The following is a 7,442-nucleotide window of genomic DNA, read 5'->3' on the forward strand; positions in this document are numbered from 1 at the left end:
TTGCTGACACCTTTCCAAGTCTGAAGTGGGAATTCCCTCAACTGACTCTGTCTGTTCAGATATCTTCCTTCCCATAAGATCCAACTAAGCTGCCACTTTTTAGATGCAGCTTTCCTTGGGTTCTTCACCCTGAAAAAACACTGAGAATCAGTATTGTTTTCCTCATTTTTTTCATGTATTTTTTCCTAGGCTTTGTCTTTGCATTTAGTTTATTCTCCATTGCATTGTAGTTATTTCGGCACTCCTCTCTTTTTCAATATAATGTAAACTCTTAAAAAGTAGGTTCTGTATCATGTATTATGTTGCATCCTCAGTGCATAACACAGTGTCATGCATGATGCCTAAAATGAATTGATAAAATTTATTTGCAAAGAGTCAACAATAATCTATATATGAAGGCATGGAGTGATTTCAATATTTATAATAATTCACAGCAAATTTACAGTATTTCAATGGAACTTTGCTTATTAATTATAAGAGCTAGTATTAATATAGTGGTTTAACATTCACAAAGTTCTTTATATGTATTATTTCATTTGATCAATCAATCAATCAACATATATTAAGACTTGTTTTCATTGCCAATCACTGTCAAAAATTTTAGGGATGCAAAGAAAAAGGAAATTTTAATTCTCTCTCCTCAAAGGATTATATATAATGCATTTTGGAGGGCAATTGGGGGTAAGTGATTGCCCGAGGTCACACAGCTAGTAAGTGTTAAATGTCTGAGGCTGTATTTGAACTTATCTCTTCCTGACTTCAGGGCTGGTTGCTGCTCTATTCACTGCACCAGTAAGCTGCTCCAAGACTTTATATTGTAATGAAGAAGACAACATGTATAAATCATCACATACATTATAAATGCAAATCAAATGAATGATCGCCTTAGAAATGATGGCAGCAGCATTTATGGGCCGAAGGAGAGAAGCATGAAGGAATCCATGAAGGATATTAAGGGGATACCTAGTCAGAAGCTTTAAAAAAGGTAAAGTCATGTGTAAACTACGATAAGCTGTTGTGGATATTCCAGAGTCTGCTAGGCTAAATGATAAGAAGGGGCCAGGTTTAGAATAATTTTAAATGCCAAATAGGGGAATTTATATTTGATGAATATGAGGAAGTTATTAGAGTTTATTTATAATGGGAGTGAAATGGTTGGATACGTGTCTTAGGAGAATCATTTGGGCAGCAGTGTGCTAAATGGACTAGACAAAGGAGGGACTTGAGACAAAGAATACAATTAGAAGGCTGTGGCAGATATCTAGGTAAAGGACAATGGAATCATGACCTAGGTTTGTCACCATGTGATTGGAGAGCAGCAGGTAAATATGAGAGGTTGTAAAGAAAGAAATTGCAAGATTTAACAACTGCATGGATGTGCAGGGTAGGTAAAAGAGAGGACTGTGGGATGGCACTGATATTGGGAATCTGAGTGACCAGGCGAGTGGTGGTTCTCTAGACCGTAACAGGGAAGTTTGCATGAAGTTTGGTTTAAGGGAAAAGACAACAAATTCTGTTTTGAACAGACTGAGTTTGTTATGCCCATAGAACATTTTCTTGAATGTGGAGTGTGCAGTGGGGATACGGACAAGGAGCTCAGGAAAAAGACTAAGAAAAGAAAAATAAATTTGGGAATCATACGCATAAAGATAATAATTGAACCCATGGGAACTGATAATGTGAACTATCATCTCTGTGCAGATGATTATTGCATCCATGTGTTTAGTTCTCACATCTTATTAAAAAGGATGAATGGAGTCTTTCACTTTGGAAATCTTTATTTCACTGTTGCCGTATTCATAAAATTACACTGCTGACATGGATGGAGTGGTATCTTCCTAGAACAGATATCTCCTCTTCTGGCCTCATAAGAAATGAATGCCTAACATCCACAGTGACTCTGGGTCTTTTCCCCCTGTCCTCTGGGGACTCTTATAGGAATAGCACAATACACTATTTTGTGAGGATTAGACTTCTGAATTACATGGTCATTTGTTCTCCGAGCAGCAAGACCTAGGAAAATTCCAGAGCTATTAATGTGGGTTCCTAGAAAAGGGACTATTAGCAGCTGCACAAACACCTCTGCCCTGGAGATAAAATGCTTTGAAAAGCTATGAGCTCTCTTCCCAAACCCCACTGAAAATGTAGCCAACCACAATGTGGAAGTATTAACAGGAATATTAACAATGGCAGCAAGCACAGCATATGATTAGGAAACCAAATAACTTGTTCTCTTTGGGCCAAGATCCTTTAATAGCATTTCATCAGGTTAATGCTTTCTCAGTATTCTGTTCAATATTTTATTTAATGATGCTTTAAACACCCAGTGTTTCTAGTGGTCATTAGACTAAAGAACCATGGTATTTTCTATTTGACACATTCCTAACCAAAATAAGTATTCATTGTCTTTGGTAGTACAGTATAGTAGAAACACTGATAGACTTTAAGTTGTTGATCCTGATTAGAATTCAAACTCCAGTACTTAATAACTGAGAAAAAACAAACAAAACCATTTCAATAAAATCAACCAACACATTATAAATGTCTGAAATTATATGCCATGTTCTAAGCCACTAGGTCTTCAACTGCAAAGAAATGGGGGATGGTGCTTTTTTATATCGCTGCTTTTGGAGTCCTTTGGTCATTGTAACATTGCTATTATATTTATATTGCTGTAGTTCTATGTATTACTTTATGGGTTCTGCTTTCTTTCATGTCCATATATTCATGTAAAATTTGTTATTTTCCTTTGTATTTATTAAATTTATCATTTTGGACAGCATGGAAATACCCATTACATTTATATACCAAATATGTTTAGTAATTTCCAAATGGATGGTGTTTGCTAAAATAAGAAATGCTACTCATCATATTTTGATGGTATTTACCTCATTGATGTATTTACCAGCTAGCTGATGGTTCTATGTATGAGTGATGTGGTTCTGGCTCGTGAATCCATTGTGTTTCCTTAGTGTCAATTGTTAGGCCACAATTAGCACAAGGAGCAGATAATTGATCCATACTTTTTTGCACCTCAGCTTTAGAGATTTCTTTGAGTGTGGTTACACCAAATGAGAAGTTTTGAATATTGTGGATAAGTTAATTTACCATGGAAGTATACTTTCCAAGGAAGTACATATTGATATGAGATTGACACACACATTGCCAGGGCTAGCTCACTGATTGGGAAAGTGAGGGAGAGAGGAAGTATTACACTGATTACCACATTGAAGGTCTACGGAGCCATTGTGCTGACCTCATTGTTGTATAGCTGTGGATCCTAGAGAGTATATCACTGCCATGCCAGGAAAATAAATCACTTCCATTCGAATTATCATAGGAAGATTCTGAAGATCACCTGGCAAGAAAAGGTACCAGACTCCAAGGTCTATCCTTACACTAAACTGTCACACATTCAAACTCTTGCAGAGAGTGCATCTCTGATAGGCTAGCCACATTGTTCAAATGTGAAATGTACACTTGTACAAACGACAATTTGATGGAGAACTCATTAGAGGCAATCACTCTAATAGTGGTGAGAAGAAGCAATAAGGACATTCTCAACGTTCCTCTCAAAACCTTTGCAATCTGTGGTAGGACATGGGAGACACTGACAGGGGACAGCCCAGCATGATATGCCCTCATCAAAGAAGGTTCTGTACTCTCTGAGCAAAGCAGAATGGAAGTAGTTCAAAACAAATACAAGATGTTTTAATTTAGAGAATTCACCCCAAATCTTCACATGAATTATTTATAGCTGACCAGTGGTAGAGAATTCTGAGATCATATTGATGTGACCAGTCCCAGTTGGACACACTGCAACTTGACTCAAACATAACAATATCATTTAGGTCTTCTTTGACAATGAATGACAACAACCAAGCAACCTAGCACTCAGATTTCTGGGTTAATTTCTGAAGTAACATAGAAGAAGGAGCTCAAATGAAATCACTCAGAAGCTTTATTTCTTTAGGTGACCGAAGAGCCTTTATTAGTTTCATGCTTCAGCCCAAGTCCTCAGTTTATTATCTTAACACCAAACAATTTTAGTGTCATTAGTCACTGCTACCACTTTGTGATCTACAGTCCCCAGAGTACTGGTCTTATGGATGCTCTACAAGGAATTGCTACCACTGTCCAAGGCATCCAAAAGACTGAAACCTGCCCCATCCCTCAGCAGGTTTCAATAGGTTTTGATCTCTCCTTCTAGGTTGACCTTGATGTTGAGCAGGGCCTCATATTCTTGTGCCTGGTCTAACCCAGCTCTGCCTTGGAGTATAGTGGGATTATATTCATCTTCTATGTCTGTATAGCATAGTGATTCTTCACATCCTTTCGGCTCTAGTCTAAGCTGGCTATTCATTTCAGTTCATTTACAGTGTTTCAAGCAACTTCGATTTCCTCAGATTGTGTGCTGATTACCACAATGCTCTCCTCAGTCTGCTGGGACCAGGACTTATCAAGCTCCTTTCTGTTTTTCTGAGCCAGAGCATCATACTGGGTTCAGATATCAGTCATGCCTTTGCTCAAGTCCTGGAATTTGGGAGTCAACCTGCATAGTGCAGAGCCTGTGATGTGAACTTGTAGAGAATTCACCTCCTCTTCGTGGTTCTTCCTTCAGTGTTTCAATCTCTGTCTTCAGGTATATCCTGGCCATGTAGGTGACACCAATGACCTTCTGGATGATATCAATGTCGCTTTCTACACACTGTCTCATTTCCCTCTGATTCATGCTTCACTCTGAAGTCATCAGCAGTGAGACCGGCATTATCAGTCCATAGGATGATTCTGGCATTTTCCACTGAGTTTATCATCTTGAAATAATATCCCCATTTTCTGGTCTGAGGCCCGTTCTTGCCCATATATATGATGCACATAGGAGGGGAGGCAGTCAAAGTCCTGCATGGTCTTCTTCTCCCTGGGGAACCCCAGACATAACATACCTCCTTATCAGACCCCAGGACCCTAAGTCTCAAAGGAAACTAGTGGAGTGAGCCTTGGAAATTCAGGGGCCTGAGCCACCAGTGCCAACATAGAAACTGACCAGGTTGGTTGCTGTGCTGCTATAAATGGACCAAACCTACATAGCCCCCAGGTGCTGGAGAAGCTGGTAGCAAATAGTGAAACTCATTTGCATTGGAAAACCTACTTATTTTCTCCTAAAGGAATCCCTGTAAAGGAAAAAATCTCAAGAATTTGTGTTGAAAATATAAGCTATTCTAGTCCCCCTTGTATATTGTATCTTGAAATTATATCTTCTTCTGGGCTTCTGGACACCCACTGACTTGATCTTCCTCTGTGTGCATTCAAAAAATCAGGCACACTTGTTTCCCCTTGAACTGAAGGGGACAAATTGTGGTACCCCTTTCCTTTAGTTTTTAAACAAAAATCACCAGGACTGAGACAATTGCCGGGATTGAGACTGTATTCTGATTGAAGCCATTCCTAGTATAAACAAGCATGGTGCAATGAATTCATTAGTAGAAACAAAGGGTGGGCAGATGAACTTTGTTTCCCTTTGGGGAGAATAGTCTCCTTATTTGAGAACAATGAACAATTACAAAAATTAATTAATAACATTCATATCATATGCAAAATTCAAAGTTATCTTATAAAAAATAAACATCCCAAAAGAAGCAGTTCAAGTACCAAGAAAATTTATCTCAGAAGACCTGGATGCTTCTACTATAAAGAAGAGGAAATTATGTAATTCAATATATAAAAATGCAACTTACAAAAAATAATAATTTATCCTTAGAAGCTGAATGGGAGAAATTTGGGGAAATTTGACTAGTGGATGAATTTTTACCTTTAATGAATTAGAGGATATTCAAGAATGTCTTATAAAAAGAACAGAGATGAATAAAAATTTTGAAATGAGACACAAGAATCAGGAGGAAAAAAAAAGATAAATGCATTTTAGTCATTTGAATGGATTATATGATGACGTAGTACAGGGATGTCAAACTTAGATGGTAATAGGACCATTAAATTATACTCAAGATTCCCTGTAGGAATATATTACTGAGAATATCATATAATAACATCTCATATTATGTTTTTATTGATTTAAATATTTTCAAATAACATTTTAATCTCATTCAAGCTCCACTCATGGGTGTTGCAAGTCATGTAGTTGACACACACTACTGATGTAGCTCTAATATTCATTTTTCTATGAAATGGACATGTATACATATACAAGCAGGCTTGTATAGAAATCTATCGTATTCAACAGGTAAGTAAGGTTGGAAGGGTAGTACAAGTGAAAGAATAGCAGCAAGTACAACAACTTCTGTTGCTGAATGGTCAACTAAAGGGGAATAAAAGAAAATTAGAGAACTAGACTATAAGGTAGAACTCATCAACTAGAAAATCCCTAGAGAAAATGTTGCAAATTAATGTCATGTAATATTGTCTTGTTTAAACAATATATTTCAAAGAATCATGAATAATATGCATTCACTGAGAGTGAAAACAGACCCAGGGGAATAACTGCCTGAAAGAAAATGACAACCCTGAAAGATGTAAAAATTCTGATCAATGCAATGACTTTACTGAGAACCTCTGATTAAGGTTCTTATCTTCTTTGTGATGGAGTGGTGATGGACTCAAGGAACAGAAAGAACGACATTTTTTCATATGACCACTTAAGTTATTTTTAGTTTGTTTGGCTTTGATTGTTTGTTGTTTTTTTTCCTTTCTCTAGATATTTAATTTTGGCTAAGTTGGGTGTGGCAATGTTAATTGTACTAATACCCCAAACGAGGAACGCTTGAATATTTTCTTTCAAAATGCTCAGGAAGAACCAGAAGAAAGTTCAGAAAGAAACTAAGTTAAGCACAATGGCTTTGAAATAACATGTAGAATTACTATATACCTTTTTAAGGCCAGTTTTATAACGTGGAAGTTAACAATTCCATATAAAATGCAATAAACAATAAATCGATGTATGGAGGAACACTAATTTTTGAGAAGTTTTCCTAGCTGGACACTCACGTTGTATAATGACAGCAGACAAGAAGCTTCTCCCCATCAGCTTCATCTCCATCAGAATACTGTCTTCAGTATACTGATATACATATAGATTATAGGAAGAGATAGAGCAGATAGAGCAGACATTAACCAAACATGATTATATTCAGTGTGTTAGTCACAGTCTGGCTGTCTTTAAAAATCATGTTCATCACCTTGTCAATTATTTTCTCAAATAAAGTTTCCATGGGATGTAAATATACTTAAATTTCTGTGTAGGCTACAAGTTTTTGCCTTCTTTTAGGTGGGGAGTTGATATATTAAACAGAACTAAACTTGAAATAGGAAGAATTGTGTTCAAATCCTACCTGAGACACTTAGCAGCTATGTGACCATGGGAAGTCACTGCCTTTTCATTTCCTCCACGCAGTTTTCCTATTGATCCATCTGAGGAAGTAAACCTTTGT

General features: G+C 37.0%; 1 pseudogene; it reads right to left on the minus strand.

Moving 5' to 3' along the window:
* Positions 1-2,650: 2,650 nt before the first annotated feature.
* On the minus strand, positions 2,651-4,862 carry LOC138160945 (keratin, type I cytoskeletal 18 pseudogene; annotated as a pseudogene).
* Between the last annotated feature and the right edge of the window lie 2,580 nt (positions 4,863-7,442).

This window comes from Petaurus breviceps, unplaced genomic scaffold (genome assembly GCF_028583685.1).
Source record: "Petaurus breviceps papuanus isolate PSGF00001 unplaced genomic scaffold, PetGlider_PUasm1.0 183, whole genome shotgun sequence".
Taxonomy (NCBI): domain Eukaryota; kingdom Metazoa; phylum Chordata; class Mammalia; order Diprotodontia; family Petauridae; genus Petaurus; species Petaurus breviceps.